The sequence below is a fragment of the Taudactylus pleione genome, unplaced genomic scaffold, assembly GCF_031769625.1.
Source record: "Taudactylus pleione unplaced genomic scaffold, aTauple2 ptg000585l, whole genome shotgun sequence".
In the NCBI taxonomy this organism is placed as follows: domain Eukaryota; kingdom Metazoa; phylum Chordata; class Amphibia; order Anura; family Myobatrachidae; genus Taudactylus; species Taudactylus pleione.
Window position 1 is genome coordinate 1,849,479 of NW_028284987.1, and position 19,588 is coordinate 1,869,066.

At 44.6% G+C, this 19,588-nt stretch overlaps 1 protein-coding gene across 11 annotated transcripts in view; it reads right to left on the reverse strand.

Annotated features, from left to right (window-relative positions):
* The window catches only part of NCOR1 (nuclear receptor corepressor 1), a 223,338-nt gene extending 219,525 nt beyond the window's left edge, over positions 1-3,813 (reverse strand). For all 11 annotated transcript variants that reach the window (XM_088453648.1, XM_088453646.1, XM_088453643.1 and 8 more), the window contains exon 1: positions 3,319-3,813. The gene's annotated coding sequence lies outside the window, so the exon portion shown is untranslated. The remainder of the gene's footprint in view (positions 1-3,318) is intronic.
* Positions 3,814-19,588: the final 15,775 nt, after the last annotated feature.

Sequence of the window (19,588 nt, forward strand, 5' to 3'; positions counted from 1 at the left end):
GTGGCAGTATCAGCAAACGACCGGCTTGCTAGAAAAAAAGGAAGGATTAGGAAAAGCAGTGAGGTAAGGGAGTTGTTGCTGCTGCCCTGAGGAAGAGACTGCTGGTCCGTTGCTAAGGAGCCCCAGGAGCCTCTGTAGTTTGCACTGCCAGATGCGGCAGTTGTTGCAATCGTCCTTGAGCAGTGGGGAGGAGGGTGTCTGGCTATAGCTGGAGAGGTACTGCCGGTGATCGGGCAAGGCGGTGTGGCCCTGGAGCTGGGAAGCAACCGGGCAGTGGGGTGGGCAGCAGGATGGTGAGTCACTTTGTTCCTTACCAACCAATGCAACCACAGGAGGTGAAAGCGGGAGCAGACAGCAGGTAAACATGCAGACGGCAAGATGGTAGTCGCTGACCAGTGCTCTCCCCTCTCAGCTCCATCGGTAAGGACTGGCTGCTGTTGGTGTACAGCCTGGCAATTGGATCACTCGGCATTGGCCTGGACCCAGCTCCTGTGATCACTCGCTCGGGCCAGATCTCATCGAGGGAGTTGCAAACCCCGGCATGGCAGCAAGGAAGGTGACACTAACCTCAACCTCCGAGTCAGAGGTTAGGCAGATCGGCGCCGAATGTGTACTCTAGGTGCCAGGGAGGCTAGCTTCATATGCATTGTGGACACAGGGCTGGCTGTGATGTGTTTCAAAGTCCAGTTGGGTGGTAAAAGCTGAGCTTTTTTGAGTGAGTTTGAGGAGCTCATCCAGCGTGTGACTGTTCCACTCAAACAACCACTTCTCAAAAAACACTTAATGGAATTTAAAAAGAGCTTGCACGCAGATGCAATCTAAACGTGAAAACCCAGATACAAAAATAATAGGGTTCCTTTAATTTTTCAAAAGTGGACACACCACTTTAATGTTCTGGGGATTTTTTATTTATTTTAAATAAAAGAATGCTCAAAATAAGGTCTGATCGAAGAACTTGAGGGAGTGTTAATATACGCTAGTTTTCAGCAGCTCTACTTGCATCATAAACTTATGAGATTATCATAGATGGTAACAACATTCTGCACATGCAAGCCATAGACTTCACAATTGGTGCAAACAACCCTACGAACAGACGAGGGCTGGAGCAACGACCAGATAATCTATAGACTGCAAGGTGTATGGTGGGAATCTTCATTCATTGGCTGAATGATGGTCAGGAGGACCAGACAGGTTTGATAATCAAACAATCCACAGCGTTTTACATGTTTTCAGGCCGTGAACAATTATTGTTCAGTGTTGTGCCAGCTAGTTACTAATTACAAATGCAGAATGCAGGGAAGGGAAACCACTTTACCCCAGTTGTCACATGTCCAAGATACATCAAAATGTTTCCAAAAAGATCAGTTATTATCCTTGCTTTTTATCAAGCTGCAATGCTGTAAAATTAAAGACCATTATTCAAGCACATCAGTAACTGTACCAGTGGAGCCTACAATCGAATTTCCCTGCCAGAGGCACATGGACAACTCAGGACCAATTCAGCAAAGCCAATGAATCACCAACCACAGAAGAACACCCATACAGACAGTGATTATATACAAAATGTAACCCATAATATAATCCTAATCACAATGTAACCCAAGGACAAAGTGCTATCATCCTTTACTTGTTAGATCAAGTGACTGATAAAACACACACACACCAGACCTCTACACTTACGATAAAGGGAAGTCATACACGGTACACAATTTGGGGTTAACTCTCATTGTCATGGATGGTTTTATATATTCTAGGCCATAAAGGGTCACACATGCCTGCAAAGGTGTGTAAACCCAGATCATTTCTAGAAAATGTTTCAGCTCTCAAATTTATAGTGAAGGTGTTGTTTGGACACATCACTTGCTGATAGCCTGGACCGAAATTGTAAATCTATGAACTACTGACCCTGCTGCTATACACATACACCAAGAGTATGTAGACCCAAACACAAAATCACCACATTATCTTTCATGGTGTTTCAAATTAACAATAGAGGATTATTAAACACACACCTCTGTAGTCATCCTAATCCTTGTCCTGTAATTCACAGGATGAATGAGGCCTCTTACTGCTATTCCCCCAACCCAGAGCTCATGGTCTCTACCACTAGGATTTGTACTCCTCCTCACCCCCCTTGCCAGGGGCACTCTTTCTCGCATCCCTCTTGCCCGGGGCACGCATTCTCTCGCTCACACCTTATCGCCAGGACTTTCTCTTCACACTGCCTACGCTCACTCAAGCACCTCACTGCCCACGCAACCCCGCAGCGCGGACTCTCACACAATCCGCATTGCACTCTTCTCTCACGCACCACATTGCTCGGGGGGAGTTCTCTCTGACATACCACGCAGGATGCTCTCTCTCATGCACCCCACTGCCCGGGGGTGCACTCTCTCAACCTCATCCCCCTGCTTGGGGCGCTCAGTCTCCCCCACCCACCTGCTCGGGGCGCTCAGCCTCCCCCCCCCCCTGCTCGGGGCGCTCAGTCTCCGCCCCCCCCCCTGCTCAGGGCGCTCAGTCTCCGCCCCCCCCTCCTGCTCTGGGCGCTCAGTCTCCGCCCCCCCCCCTCCTGCTCTGGGCGCTCAGTCTCCCAGCTCTGGGCGCTCAGTCTCCCCCCCCCCCCTTCTGCTCTGGGCGCTCAGTCTCCCCCCCCCCCCCTCCTGCTCTGGGCGCTCAGTCTCCCCCCCCTCCTGCTCTGGGCGCTCAGTCTCCCCCCCCTCCTGCTCTGGGCGCTCAGTCTCCCCCCCCTCCTGCTCTAGGCGCTCAGTCCCCCCCCCCCCCGCTCGGGGCGCTCTCTCAGGGGTAAATGCACTAAGCCTTGGAATGAGATAAAATGGAGAAAGATAAGTACCAGCCAATCAGCTCCTAACTGCCATGTCACAAGCTGTGTCTGAAAAAATTACAGTTAGGAGCTGATTGGCTAGGACTTATCTTTCTCCATTTTATATCTCTCCAAGGCTTAGTAAATAAACCCTTCAGTCTCCCCCCTGCTCAGGGTTCTCTCATTCAACCCCCTCACCTCTCCCTGCTGGGGGTTCTCCCAGTCTCTCTCCTCTCCCCCCCCCCCCCCCCTTGGTGCTCTCCCAGTCGACTTCCCCCCCGCCCCCCCCCCCCCCACGGGGTTCTCCCAGTCTCTCCCCCTCCCCGCACGGGGTTCTCCCAATCTCCCCCCCCCTCCCCCTCCCCTCTGCTCGGGGGTCTCCCAGTCTCTAGCCCCCCCTCCCTCTCCCTGTGCGGGGTTCTCCCAGCCCCCCCCCCCCTCTGCTCGGGGGTCTCAGTCTCCCCCCCTCCTGCCCCACATCAATCCTGCTTCCTTACCATATACACGCCTCCCCCTGCAGAATCCTGTCCCTTCCTTTGTCCCAGATCTTCTCAGCCCTTGCGTTTGTCCCGTGATATCCACCGAGTCTCGGAGTTTCAGCCGGGCAGGATTCGCAATGTGTCCGCCATTTTGTGCACCCCTAACTATGCTATTTTTTTCTTCTCCGCTTCCACCCCTCGTCTTGGGGCCGCTGGGGCCCGGGCTTTTCCTCACTGCGGCCCGAGGATCATGTCTAGAGAGGTCCCTATGCCCCCGGTTGGGGTGTGCGCGGCTGCTCCGGTGATCTGACCGGATCACTCCTCCCTCTAGGACACAGCGGCCGCACACGGTCCTGGCAGGGCAATCCGGGCTAGCGTCCGATCAGCTCAGCTGGAGAAACCTGAAGCCCAAGCTGCTGAGAACATCATCTGTTGCCAGTGTCCGCTGCGACTACCGAACCAAGGATTCACGAAGATAATTCGACAATGAGGTTGACAAGTGTGTGCTATACCCCAGCCAGGACCTGCGGTGCAGCGCTATCGGGCTCGAGTGAAACTCCAGCAGCTACAGGAGGCGGAGCCTGACCGCTCATCTCGTCACGTCTCACATCCATTCCCCCCATACATCATGTCTGCTCCATGTCATTCTACACACACTATGTGTGCCATACATCCCCCCATACATCATATGTCTGCTCCGTGTCATTCTACACACACTGTGTGCCATACATCCCCTCATATTTCATATGTCTGCTCCATGTCATCCATACATCCCCTCATACATCATATGTCTGCTCCGTGTCATCCATACATCCCCTCATACATCATATGTCTGCTCCATGTCATCCATACATCCCCTCATACATCATATGTCTGCTCCGTGTCATTCTACACACACTATGTGTGCCATACATTCCCTCATACATCATATGTCTGCTCCGTGTCATTCTACACACACTATGTGTGCCATACATCCCCCCATACATCATGTCTGCTCCATGTCATCCATACATCCCCTCATACATCTTATGTTTGCTCCATGTCATTCTTACATACATTATATGTACCATACATCCCCTCCATACATCATATGTCTATACCATATAGTTCTTACATACACTATGTGTGCCATACATCCCCTCATACATCATATGTTTGCACCATGTCATTCTTAGAAGTCGGAGAGGATTATTTGCGTCATTAGGCCCCGCGCATATTTTAATAGTGGCGGGGACAAATTACACAAATATCCCCTCCTCGGGTACCGCGGATTCCGGTATTATTCTCGACCATTCTACACACTTCACTAGGAAATGGGTGGGATGCGGAAGCAGTACCTACTCTTCTGGGGATACGAGGGACTACCCAAAAATCTGTAGCCTCCCGCAAGTTCCAGGAGATTAGGCAAGTATGCCATGATGCAATGCAAGGGATGCAAATACATTTATTTTTAAACTGCAGTTTAGATTCTAGTTTCCGCACATCCCTCTCACATCTAAATCTCTGCACTTTTTAAATCTGCTCCACCTGCATTGCATCATGGTTTTGCCAAGGTGCACAGTTACTAGTTTTTTTTTTGCTTTACTCCAGTCCTGCCTCAGAGCCAGGCCCATGATGTGTGCGGTACATGCCATTCTTACATCGGGATGTAGTTAATAGACCGGCGGTCTATATCCCAACAACTAAATCCATCTCAGTTCTTACATACACCATGTGTGACATACATCCTCTGAATACATCTTATGTCCGCCCCATATCATTCTTAAATTCACTATGTGTGCTATGCATCCCATCCGTACATCATATGTGTGCTCCATCTAATTCTTACATACACCATGTGTGACACACATCCCATCCATACAGCATGTATCTGCTAAATTACATATTTGCATAAACCATGGCCTAATTATGATAGGTGTGGCCAAGCCCCCTTAGAAAAAAAAAAACCTATTTGCAGTCTCCCTGCTCTCCAACTGCAGCCTAGCACACAGCAGCATGTGCTGGGCTGCTGACAGGTAAGGGGTGGGGGGGCGGCTTCGGATCCGGGACCCTCCAACAAGCTTGGGCAATCAGTACCCGCTCCCCCCCTCCTGCGCCCCTGACCAGGGCCAGATTATAGGCAGGGCATTAGGGGCGGTCGTCGTGGGCCCCCACACTGTCCCCAGACATGCCACTGCTGCAAACATTATATTGGAAAACAGCATTTAGCTGTCTCCGCTGTGGTCCTCTCCGGCGGCTCAGCTGTTCCCTAAACAGCGGCCTCCGAGGAGCTTCAATAGTCAGAGCCAGCCACTGAAAACCGTCTCTATGTGCTGCAGCCTTGGCTCAGACAGTCAAAGTCTCGCGAGATGACGCCAAGTCTGGCGAGAGTTTGTCAGAAGCCGAGGCTGCAGCATAGAGAAGTGCCAGTGGCTCTTTTGTCCTAAGCCTTCCTGTCACGCTGGGAGGCGGTTTTCTGGAAGCTGAGGCTGCGGGAGGAAATGGAGTCGAGGGGCCCGAATGTACGACCTCCGCATCCACGGGTCTTGGTCGTTGGCGAGACCTAGTCAAAGGTGCGGAATCTAACCCACGAGATGGTGTTCGCCAGTGACCCCACCAATCGGGATATGGGCTTGAGCTGCACCTCGTAAGCAGGTCGCGGTCCTTTGACTATGTGACCAAAGGTACAAGGAAGTGTGCACTGCGGACACACTCTACCGGGTTGCCGGTCGGAAAGAGTGCACCACGGTGCAATACTGTAACACGTAAGTAGGGACCACAGAGTCTATTAACGAGGTGGGTAGTAGTACTGGAGCCAGCCAGAGATTATAACGCTGGAGATTTTGGTACGTATAACTACACTCAGGCTGTGATGGTAAAGCACTGGTGAAATGGATAGTATACTGCACACAGACGGCGGTGGTAACGCACTGGTGGAATGGAGGTATACTGCACACAGGCGAGGTGGTAACGCACTGATGAGATGAATGATATAGCTGCACACAGGCTGGGGTGGTAAAGCACTGGTGAGATGAATGATATAGCTGCACACAGGCTGAGGTGGTAAAGCACTGGTGAGATGAATGATATAGCTGCACACTGGCTGAGGTGGTAAAGCACTGATGATATAGCTGCACACAGGCTGAGGTGGTTAAGCACTGATGATATAGCTGCACACAGGCTGAGGTGGTTAAGCACTGGTGAAATGGATGATATAGCTGCACACAGGCTGAGGTGGAAGTTAGATTTAGGATTGTTTAGTTTATCCATTACTTTTGGCCCCTTAAAAAGTGGGAAGCACATATAGAAACAGTTGTAATTCCTACACCGTTCACCTGATTTGGATGTAATAACCCTCAAATTAAATCTGAAAGTCTGCAGTTAAAGCACATCTTGTTTGTTTCATTTCAAAGCCATTGTGTTGGTGAATAGAGGCCAAAATATGAAAATTCTGTCAATGTCCCAATATTTATGCACCTGACTGTATGTATATATATATATATATATATCCATTTGGGGTTTGGACTATATAGCAGTTTCATAGGGGCCCACACACGCTTGTTGTGCAGGGGCCCCCACAGACCTTAATCCAGCCCTGCCCCTGACCATATGTGTCATACAACTGAAGTAAGCATCATATGTGCCATGAAGCACCTATACACATCATGCTAGTTGTGCAACTTGCATATACATACATGTATCTTTGTCATGCATTTCTTACACACATCGTGGTCCAAATGTAATATCTTGCAATTTGCAGTTATGGAGCAATTTTGCCCATATAGCCTGTAGATTTAAAGTGGCAATTATTTTTAAGGCTAAACCATATTGGCTATGATATTTGGGCACTTCTGCAGGGCTGGATTACGGGGGGGGGATGACGGGCGGTCATCCCTGCGCCACCACACACAGAGGGGCCCCCACAGGGTCTATGTGACCCTGCCGAGAACAGGTGCCAGCAGCACCTGTTCCAAGGAGGAGGCTCTGCAGCTGCGGCTATTCTACTGCATACAGCAGCACACTCTAAGTGGGAGAGGGGGCCATCGGCTTCACACTAGCACATGACCCCGGGCCCAACACATATTACCTCCCTTACTGCCCGCATTGGGGGCGGAGCCATTATGACAAGTCCTGCCCCCGTGATGGCTTCCGTGATTTGCGGTAATATAGGGGTGGGGCTTGATGTATTGGCTCCGCCCCCAATGCGGGCAGTGTAAGGGGGGGGGGAATAAGTGAATGCCTTATGAATGGAGGAGAAGCCCAGGTCCTTTTGCAGTCAGACTCTGTGCCAGCAGCAGGGGCGTATCTATAATGGGTGCAGGGTCTGCGGGAAACACGGGCCCCTGGGTCCAGGGGGGCCCCGCACCGCACACCCTGCACCATAATAATACTTATCTCTCCGGAGTCCCACTTCAGTGCGGGCGTCCGGCGCTGTAAAACGATTGGAAAATGGCCGCAGCTGCCATTTTCCCGTTGTTTGCGCATGCGCAGTACAAGGGAAATGGGCGCCGCGGCCATTTTCCCAGTTACCTGTGCATACACTATAGACTCTGGGCACACTCTAGTGCCCACAGTCTATAACTCCGGTGCTGGCCGCGCACAGCTCAGTGCGCTGCTGGCCGTTGGGAAGAGAGGAGGGGGCCCGTGTCGGTGATGGCACACGGGCCCCCTCCTCTCTAGAAACGCCCCTGGCCAGCAGCAACTGCTGCATCAATATAAGAATGTATGTAGTGCGTTAGTGTGTGTATATATGAATGTGTTATTGTGTTTATGTGTATGTATGTGTTAATGTGCTAGTGTGGCTATGCTGTGTATGTGTGAGTGTTTGCCCCTGTCTTCATGTGACTGGGAGGGGGCCCTCTGTGTGGGGCTCTCGGGGGGGGGCTGTTGTAGGCTGGGCTCGGCTCTGCGTGGCTTGAAGGGGGCCCCCACAACTTGGTTGCCCTGGGGCCCCCACAAGCCTTAATCCGGCCCTGCATGTCTGTGTCATGCATCTCCTAAGTAAATCTTGTGTGCATGCTACTCTTACATATAGGGCTACATGTAATAGGGTGAGAGTTTAGAAAATGTCAGAGTTTATCAGTAAACTCTCACACTTTTTAAACGTGGCCAATGTAATAGAGGGCCTGATTCAGAGCTGAACGCTCTGACCAGAGCATTCGCTCTGAATCAGGGCCCTCCTACCTTTTTTTGGAGCGTCCTCATGGACGCTCGCATAGCTGTGGGTTACCACCTCCAGCTATAGCGAGCGTCCACGATGTTGCGATGGTCTTGACCATCGGGCTTGCGACGGAGACCCTGCGGTAGGGTCTCGCTGCCGCAAGCCCTGGAGTGATTTTGGCTCTATCAGAGCCACAATCACTCCCACTGACATCACTAGTGATGTCAGTGGGGCCGGCTTGAGACGGTAGGCGTTCCCATGGGAATGCCTCTGTCTGGCAGGCACGCCCACCAAAGGGGGCGTGCTGTCAATCAACATCGACAGCACGCCCCCTTTGGTGCGAGACCCGGAGCGATGGTGAGCCCGTCGCTCGCCGGGTCTCGCGCATGCGCACGACGGAGCTCCCTCCGTCGTGCGCAAGCACAGTGGGGAACATCTACCCGCTTGCGAGCGTCCTGCCGCTCGCGAGCGGGTCTGAATGACCCCCAGAGTCCGAGAACATGCAAACTCACGTTTTTAGACTCAAAAATCTCACGATTTAAACTCTCATCCAGATGTTTTCCCATTTTGAAGATAAAACTCCACCAATGTGAGAGGTTACTGCTAAACTGTCACATTTTCTACACTCTCACCCTATTACATGTAGCCCTATATGTGTCTCTTGGGACTGTAACATGTATATCCTGCTTACATACATGTCTGTGTGTATGATGAAATACACGGATTGCAGTTACGATCACTCACATTAAAGTAATATTATTCTTTATACAATGTGTGCAGGTGATATGTGTGCATATTGCAATACAATGTTACCAGAGTTATTTTACTGATCTAATCACCAGCCTAGCCAGTGTACTAATTTATGTAAACTACCAAATAAATTCAAAGTGTCCTTATTTCTTAATAAAACATACATAATAGACAATGTATCACAGCCAAATGTATAAACAATTACATTTTATATTTACCATGAAATATATATATGCAAGCTGTCAGAAACAAACGGATTGAGAGAACCGCACGTATCTCCAATAAACACCATAGGTCAGCCAAATGACCACTTTAGAAGGGTGAGCATCCTGTTGAAATAACTTCTAGGTTGTACCAAGCAGTTAACTTCACTGCTTGGCGTAAGTTATCTTTTGTCTCAGAAGGTAACGCACAAACATATGGTAACCATATCTCGAAAAACTTTTTGTCCTTTTTTTCCTTGTTAATTGACATTTCAAGCCAGTCCATATGGAACAAATAGGAAATACGGGGTATTAACAAAGGTAATGTCAAGGTATCTGTGGCTATCCACTGAGACAGGATTGTCTTCTTTACTGCTGCTGCAATTTTAGCTAACAAAATTCGTTGACCCAGTGGTAGTTTAGGTAAATTTGGGTCAAGGTATATGTCCCATAGAGCCCATTCGGGAGAGATATTGATAGTTATACCCAAAACATCTTTAATGTAAGTTTGAATTATAAGCCAAATTTTTTTTACTTCAGGACAATTCCACATACAATGATAAAGATCTGCTTCTAAAGCTTGACATTTGAAACATTTAGAATCATTGGAGGCCCCCATCAAAAAACGCAACTTGGGTGTGTAGTAAGCACGATGTAGCAGTTTATAATGCATTTCTGTGTAAGAAGCGGAAATAAGTATTTTATTTAGACGAATAAAAGCTTGAAGAACATCATTAAGTGGAATGTCAGGAAAATCAATCTTCCATTTAACAATACCAGACTGTAATTTTGCCAAATCTATAGATCGTTTAATTTGAGAATACAAATATGAGGTAGGGCAACTTCTTCCTGAACAACTACTCAACACTCTATCTAATGTATGTGTCTTGTCAGAATCTGTTAGTTTGGAGAGAGTGTTAGTCACATAACTTCTAAGTTGGTAATATGTAAATAAAGGAATATTTATCTGAGGAAATGTTTTTTGTAATTTTTCATATGTAAGAATTTTAAGTGTCTGTCCATCCAAAACTTGATAAACCAATCTCGGACCCCCTGAACCCCAAAAACGCACTAAAGTATGATGTAAAGCAGAGAATCCTTGAGACCTGGTATTATGATATATGGGTAAAAAAATAGTGTTATATGTTGATACACCCATCTTGCGTCTAGATAGACGCCAGGCTGTGCACGTAGTGGTTAACAACAAATTATTAGTAACCGAGAAAGGAAAATCTGTGGGTCTCATATGTAGTAGGCTAGAGAGTGTAATGTCAGGACAAAAGGCTTGTTCCAAGCCAGTATTAGCGAACTCTTCAGAATTCTGTAACCTATCAACTGCATAAGTTTGCAGCTAGATTATAGCTTTTTATACAGGGAAGGTTAATATCTCCCAATTGTGTGGATTTACTTAATTTGATAAAGATATTCTTGGTTTCTTATCCGCCCAAATAAACTTGCTCAAAGCTTTATTCAATAACTTTAGATCTTAATCTCTTAAAAGTAAGGGTAACATTTGTATTGGGTATAGCAACCTAGGAAAAGAGATCATTTTTATTAAGTGGCATCTACCTATGTAAGACAGTGGCAAGTGTTTCCAGGCCTGAAAGTCAGCAATAATACGGGATATTACAGCAGGAAAATTAGCCATGTAAAGATCAGAGGGATTGACAGGTATATGTAAACCTAAATAAGTCAAAGAGGTATTCGCCCATCTGAAAGGAAAAGAACCATTCCAGGTAGCCTGGGCACCATCGTGTAAGGCTAAAGCTTCTGTCTTAGACTTATTTATCACAAATCCTGACATAATTTCAAAATCATTTAAAAGTTGCATAAAACCTCGGAAAGCAGCTTGTGGATTAGCAAAATACAATAGCAAGTCATCAGCGTATGCTGACACTTTTAATATTTGATTTCCAATTCGAATCCCTTTCCATTCGGTCTGCAAATAAAAATGTCGGATAAGGTGATCCAACGCTAAATTAAAAAGTAGGGGAGATAAAGGGCACCCTTGTCTTGTACCGCGATATAATTGAAAGTTCTCCGTATTTAAACCATTAATGGTGAGAAATGCTGTGGGGGGGTATTATATAGTGACTTAAAAAATCGTATAAAACTTGGACCAAAATTTTGAAAATGAAAGACGCGTAACAAATGTGTCCAGGACACACGGTCAAATGCTTTATCAGCATCACAACTGACCAAAAGAGACTTATCCTCTGAGTTTTGTAGTGATTGCGTTATGGCTGCTATTACCTGACGAATGTTATGTACTGAAGATCTATTCTTTACAAAGCCAGATTGTGATGTATGGAGTAACTTGGGTAAAAGCATCTGTAATCTTTGTGCCATAATGGAGGATAATAACTTTAAATCCTGATTTAATAAAGATATGGGACGGTAAGACTGTACTAATGTTGGATCTTTGCCCTGCTTCGGTAACATTATTATACACGCTTCATTAAAAGAAAATGGAGCCGCTGTGCCAGAGAGAATAGAATTAAACAATTTTAATAAATGAGTAAGATATGGAGATAATAATTTATAATATTCTGCACTAAGCCCATCAGGGCCCGGAGCTTTACCAATTGCTGAATGTCCCATAGCCGCCAAGATTTCTTGCTCAGAAATTAAATCAGTCAGTATCTCCTGTTCCTCCTCAGTTAATATAGGGGAACCTGCCGACTTTAAAAATTCCATACCTAAAATTTGGTTATCTGGTGGTGCAATGTATAAATTTCTAAAGTATTCCAAAAAGGAATTTGTTATATCAGAAGTGGAGGTAAGAACATGAGATTCCGAGACAATTTTTGAAATGTTAACCTGAGGACGCTGATTTCTAACCACATTGGCCAACAGTTTCCCTGCGCTATTTCCCCACTTAAAATAACGATGTTTCTGGTAATCTAAAGAACATTGGGCTTTTTCTGTACACAGTGTGTCATATAAATTTTTAGTATCAATATAAATCTGACGAGTTTCTGGGGTATTAAACCTTAATAAATTTGTATAAGATGTAGAAAGAGCTGTACTAATAGCTTGCAATTTTTGGGAGAGTTTCTTACGTTTTCCAGCAACATAAGCTATGATCGAGCCACGCAAAACTGGCTTGGATGCTGCCCAAAATAAATTGATATCTTCGATATGTTGATTATTATCATTGACATAATTCCCGTATTGTTGTTCCAAATATAGCTTAAAATCAGGACAATTATATAAATAGGAGGGAAATCTCCAATTAAAGGAGGAAGGTTTTGGTGTAGGAAGGGATAAGGAGAACCATGTTGGAGCGTGGTCAGAGATAGCTATATTTTCTACTTTAGCATCATAAACTTTAGGAAGGAGATTTGTGGGAAGAAGCCAATAATCAATCCTGGAGGATGTGTGATGTGGGTGTGAGTAAAACGTATAATCACGCTCCACGGGGTGTTGATACCTCCAGGGATCAGAGAGTTGAAGAGAAGATATAAGAAAATCTAAGGCCTTAGATATAGTGCCCCTACCCCCATCACCTGATCTGTCTAATAGTGGGTTGAGAGTAGTATTGAAATCCCCCCATAAAATAATGGTCCCTTCGGCCCAATCCTGTATTTGAACATATAAATCTGTAAAAAAAACACTGTTAGGACCAGTTGGTGCATATATGGTGACAATAGTATACAAAACCCCCTCCAATTGTATTTTAACAAATAGAAATCTACCCTCAGGGTCACACAGTTTATCAAGTATAGTGTAGTTAAGGGACTTGCGTAAAAGAAGAACCACACCTCTTCGTTTAGAGGTATATGAAGCTGCTATGTACTCATTCAACCAATTGCTCCTTAACGTATTTGGATCCCCCTCCAGTGCGTTTCCTGAAGCACAGCCACATCTGGTTTGAGCCTCTGTAGATGTTGTAATACCTTCCGCCGTTTGAGCGGTGTGTTAAGACCCTCTACATTCCAAGTGAGGAATTTTATATGATCCTTATAATTAACAGGTGTACCCAAGGAATTCAAGTTATCAACCAATACCTTGTTTCATGAAAATATTAATTTGTTGAAATTCGTTAAACATAGCATCCCATGTCCCAGCGAGTAGGGACGCCATTGTTACTATAAACGCGCGGTCTCTCTATCCCATTATCACTACATTTAACCAAACACATATACACCAAAATGATACAGTCCTACCATTTTGTGTTTTTCTTTGAACCTAAACATAAGGCCATTGTGGCCAATAATAACCAGTAACTATATTCCAAATATGAGAAAATAATTAAAAAAAAAAATCAAAATCAAAACAAATAATAAAAAAAGAACAATTTAGAGGAAACAGAGTTTTTCCAGAAAAACAGTAAGAATTACACATAATATGCAAAAACAGATGAGAATCAATTTCTCATTAACAAATATCAATGATATAATGAGGCATATGTGAGTAATATAATACTTGCGATTTAAGCATTAACTCAATGTTCATCGACAGATGAGGGTACGTTAGATTCCGAAAGAGAAGTAACAAATGTCTTTGCCGGGGACACCGAATCAAAGAAATACTTTTTGCCATCATGTTGTACTCTAAGCTTAGCTGGGTAGAGGAGGGCAAATCTGATTCCAGCATCAAAAAGCGACTTGCATATCGGTGAAAATTCTCTTCGTTTCATTGCCACTTGATAAGAAAAATCTTGAAAGAGAAGCAACCTGTCCCCTTTAAAGGATAAATTTTGAGATTTACGATAAGCCTCCATCAGTCTGACTTTATCCATATAATTAAGGAACCTGAAGATGATAGGTCTAGGTCTGCGGCGATCTGCTTGATGATCCGGACCAATCCTGTGTGCACGTTCGATCAATATAGGACCTGATGTAGAGCCGCAACCCAACTCCTGAGGAAGCCATGTGGAAACTAAGTCCATAAGTTCCCGCTGTTTGACAGATTCCGGTAAGCCAATCAGACGTAGATTATTGCGGCGGTTGCGATTATCCAAATCTTCCAAGTTTTCCTGCATGGTGACAATGGAAGCTTCCTGCGTTTCAATTACCGATTTGGCCGTAGTAAGATCATCTTCAAGATTTGAAATGCGTTGTTCTGCTTCATCAAACCGCACACTATGCTCGCGAAGCTGCGTCACAGCCGAATCTATCGCCTCTTTCAGACCAGCCAACTTTTTATCAAGCAATGGTGAGAGAAGATCCGAGATTTCCTGTGCTTTGGCCACCGACGCGGCACTGAATTTGGAAGGATCAGACACGCCATCCATGATATCATCCCCAGCCGGGGAAGCAGGAGGACTAGAGATGGTAGATGCTGTGGTTCTGGTCTCTCTGCCTCTAACACCTGGACCTCCCTTACCACCCTTTTGTATTTTGGTCACGTGTTTATCCATATATAAATCTCAGATAATGGACTTTGCTAGGAAAATTGATTATATTCAATATGCCAAATAACAAAACAAAAACTGAATAATCCTGACTAGCAGGGAGAGCTGATATAGATATAGTGCCTTTGGAGATCCAGAAAAACTCTCAGATGTGTCTCTGTGTAGAATTGTGTTACAGGAACAGCAGCTACAGAGCCCTGCCAATCCCAAGATGGCGGCCGTGGGTTAATACACTGCACTGCCCACACAGCATTTATTTATCACTTGTATCACAGGGGGCCAGTGAAGCTAGAGAGGCAGGAAAGTAGGTGACCCCTCCGATAGTACACTTGGGGGGAAGAGGTGACAGGGGAGGCAGCTGCGCGGTCCAGCCAGATCCAAAATGGCGGCCGCGATTAGTGGTGCTATGGACTGCACCTAAACTCCGGGGTTATTGTGATGGTGGGGAGCCGGGAATAGTCTCCGCTTACCCACCGCTATCTCCAGTGTTCGCGCCGATGTCCGCGCGTCACTGCTCCTGGCGCTATGGGTGGTAGATCTGCGCCAGTATAGAACGGAAGCGAGAGCTCTCTAAAATGCGGCCATCTTCAAGGTCCGCCCACCGGAAGTCGTCGTGTCCTTATTTCTTACTGCAATCAAGTGTTTATTTCCTCTTAATTATTTTTTGATACATAGTAAAATCACTTTTAACATGCAATTTTCTATATGGAATTTTTTTTGTATAATATCACACAAATTGTAAACTGCCCAATGTGTGACACTTATAGTTTTTGTTATAAAAGGTTAGACCACTTACTTTTATGCCTGATACCTAACTGGCATTCATTACATGTTGTTTACTATCATGTTTATTTTTAAGGTACCACAAACCTTCACAGCACCAAACAGATTAACAAATCATACAAAATAAAAAGTGTACATAAAATAGAACAAGTAAATACAATGTTGACGAGGGAGTTGCAGACGTAAAACAAAAGGTAAAAAAAAAGGGCCCTGCTTGTGAGAATTTACAGTCTAGTGAGATAGAACACTGCTGAGATAATAGTAGCTAGTGGGACTTGTAGTGGACATGGCACTATAGCTAGTAGAAATGCAGAAATAATTACAACCAACTTGTGTTCAACTCAGCATCAAGTCTAGAATGTACTAACCTCATGCAGGTCTTTCCACTTCTTAAAGGTTTGTGTTTAATGAGAGCTTTTATATGCAGTAACTGCCAACAGAGTAGGCTGTAGCTCCAGGACTCCCTCACAAAACAGCCCCAGCAGATATTGTCAAATAATAGAACAACTTTATTAAGAATTTAAGTGTCAAAGGACATTTAAAAAGATACATTGAATCATGCAAAATAAATTTTCTGTCTGATTAAAAAAAAAAATTGAGGGTGGTGGGGGTTAATTATTCAATATAAACTTTTAGCCTGGTGTGGGCAATTGCATAATATTACTTAAATGGGCGGTACAAAAACCGCAAATGCAGCCCTCTGAAGGGTTTTGACTTGTGTATACTGTGACCCTAGTGTAAAGGTAAAGTTGATAGTGATGACTGCAATCAATTGGTCGCAAATAGTGGAATCATGCCCATTTATGCTAAACCTCTAAATATTAGTTTTAAAACAGTGTTTTAAAAGTGATTTTACACTGCTATAGGCACTCTTTTTACACAAATAAATACGGCTTCATACTCAATTGGGGACGGGGACGTCTGCACATATATTTGAAAGTTTGTGTTATTAAACAAAAAACCCTGTTTGCATGTTACAGGAGCTATTCCTCTTGGGTACTAATTATCTGCTCTATCTGGCCTATAACTGTAACGTGCAGGGCCAGATTAAGGTCTGTGGGGGCCCTTGGGCAACAAACTTGTGGGGGCCCCTATATATAATTGAGATAGTTACAGTTTTTAAACTATTACCTCACAATTGCGCCATTATAGAGATTCGATTCCTTGTGCAGCCTCAGTAGGAGCTTCCAGCAGGTGTACTCACTGTGGCTTCACTTGAGTGCACCAATATGGCTGTCTTCTGAGGGCAGAAGCGGGAGCCGCAACCCGAGGAAAGGAAGCGACAATTAGCTGCGGCCCGGGATCCAGGGGGTAGCAGGCGTTAGCTGCAGGCGGGCCCCGGGTACGGTAGCGGGGGCATTAGTGGTGGCAGTGTGGACGGCAGGACTTGGGGGAGGTAGCAGCACACAGATGCAGGCTCGTATGTGAAAGATCCGTGATACCTGTATCTGTGTATAAATAAGCAAACACAGAAGTACGGACGGGATCAGTGAGACCAGTCTGTGCTTCTGTGTTTTAAATAAAAAGAAAACCTGTGTAAACCTAAAAGTAAAGGGGGACTAGGTCTTCCGGATATTTTCACACACTCTTGCACGGCTACCTTCAGATATGCCTCGGACTGGTGTCTAGGCCAAGCTAATTTTACAAATCAACTACTAGAAGAGGAACTGTTTAAACCTTATGCTCCGGCAGCATTGCTCCATTTACCTCGTTCTAAATTACCAAAAGGGATTCAACATATATTATTTATGGACACATATAGGGAATGGTCTTCTATACATAAAAGTCTTGGTTCAAATTTCAGCAAAACCAAATTCATACCATTATGGGGTAACCCTGACTTTGCCCCCTCACTCTCAAATTCTTACTACCTGATGTGGAAATGAAAGGGTTTGGCAGCCATTCGGAACGTGTTTGCTCCTGGGGGCAATCTTTATTCTTTTCAGCAACTTAGGGACCTGTACGATATTCCCAATTCACATTTCTATATGTATTTGCAGGTCAGGTATTACATCCAAAGTAAAGTGGATTTTGGCTCGTATGACTTGCTCTTACATCATGACTCACTAACCCCAATTTATTCAATATTCATGCTAGCCTCTACTCTACTCTGCTATCTATATAATGATTTGTTGATGCAAGATATCAATAAGTTATGGTATAAAGTATGGTCTGCTTGGTCACAGGATTTTCCTGATTTTATATTTTCCAACAGAACCATGAAACAACTCTCATTGATCCTAAAATGGCTAAAATCGGCTAAACTCCAAGAAATTCATATCAAATTTCTTAATAGAGCCTATCTTTCCCAAGTACAATGGAGCAGAATTACCAACTCAGACCCTAAGTTTGCTTGTTGTCCAAAATGCTCCTCATCTTCTAGTACCTTTATTCATAATATATGGCAATGCTCTAAGGTCAAGAAATGTTGGTTTAAAATTCATAATTTTGTCCAACAGATTATGAAGAGTAATCTTCCTTGTTCTTGGGAAGCATTTTTATTAGCAGACTTTTCTTCCTGGGCTCCAAATCGAATTCAAAATAAATTGTTGCCATTATTAACTATTATTATAACCCTAGCAAAAAAACTGATTTTACAGTATTGGCTATCAAAAAGAGTCCCGTCTTTAGAAATGTTGAAAATTGAATTGTTGAATGTAATATATTTTGATAGACGCGCTGCTCTTTTTGATATTGAAAGGGGAGTCAAGACTTTTATCTTGAAATGGGAAATATACTTAGACTTTTTACCCATTACTACATCCGATAATATTATGAAAGTTTTTGACAATACCACTTGGTCTCTGATGAGACGAATAACTTGATAGCTGGATCGGTACATAATGATATCACTTTGTAGGACTTACTCTCACTGAAGAATAGCTAACAGAATATATAATTATTAAATGTTTTGATGATTGTAAGACGATTCAATCTATTTTTATTTTATTCTCATTATTTTTTGTTTCTTTACATTTATTTTTCTTTATATTGTTGTATATCTAGTCTGTTGACCATGAGTCAAATAGTATTTAATATTATAAATATGATCTATTCATCTGGTTTTGGGGGATATGTTTTAGACTCTCTCCTTTCCCCCACAAAAAGTAAAAAAGACAAAGGGCCTGATTCAGAGCCACTCGTAAGCAGCCGCTCGTTCGTTCTGACCGATGTTCGTTCATCTGCGCATGCGTACGGATTGTAATACGCATGCGCGAACCAGTCAGTGCGGCCGAAAATCGTTTGTTCGCTATATAGCGAATGCCTGCTACTTTGAGTGACAGGATGAGGTGTATGTGGGTGGTAACAGGGGAAGGGGCTTGAAAACGGGGAGTGGAGATCAGAACGCAGGCGTGCTTAAAGGTCAAAACGGGCGTTTTATGGGTGTGCATAATTAACAAAGCAGCGTCATTGACCACGTCACCTGGTTGTTTTATAGTCAGAACTGCTCGCAATATAGTGGTAGGAAAAACCAACCACAAGAATAGCGAGCAGTTCATACGCTGGTCAATGTACTCGATTAATCTAATAAATAGCGGACATGACGTATGGTGCGAGCAGCCAAGGGGCGTATTTTTCAAAATTACAACCGCAAGTTTTGCTCGCTCGTTCAGACTTAGAGGCGAGAACAGACCGCAATGAGCGAACGGTTCATTTGAATAGCCACCCCTTGTTTTGGTACGAACGACTGCAAATAGCGAGCGGCTCTGAATCAGGCCCAAAATTCAGATACTCAATATTTCACAAAATGTATGTACTTTATTACATATGTATTTATTTATAATGCAAGGTATACAGTTGTTGTAACATTTTTGTATGTATGTATGTGATTTGTATTGAATTTTGGATATAATAAAAAGATATTGCAAAAAAAAAAAAAAAAGAAAACCTGTGAAAAAAAAAAAAATTGCGTGCCCCCCCCACCTAAAAAAACAACAACCAGCACCTGGCTTTCGAAACGCAGTGCTGGTTGTGCTAAATACAGGGGACAAATGACATAGGGGTCCCCCGTATGAAGCACAACCAGCACCAGGCATTTCAGAACCAATCCTG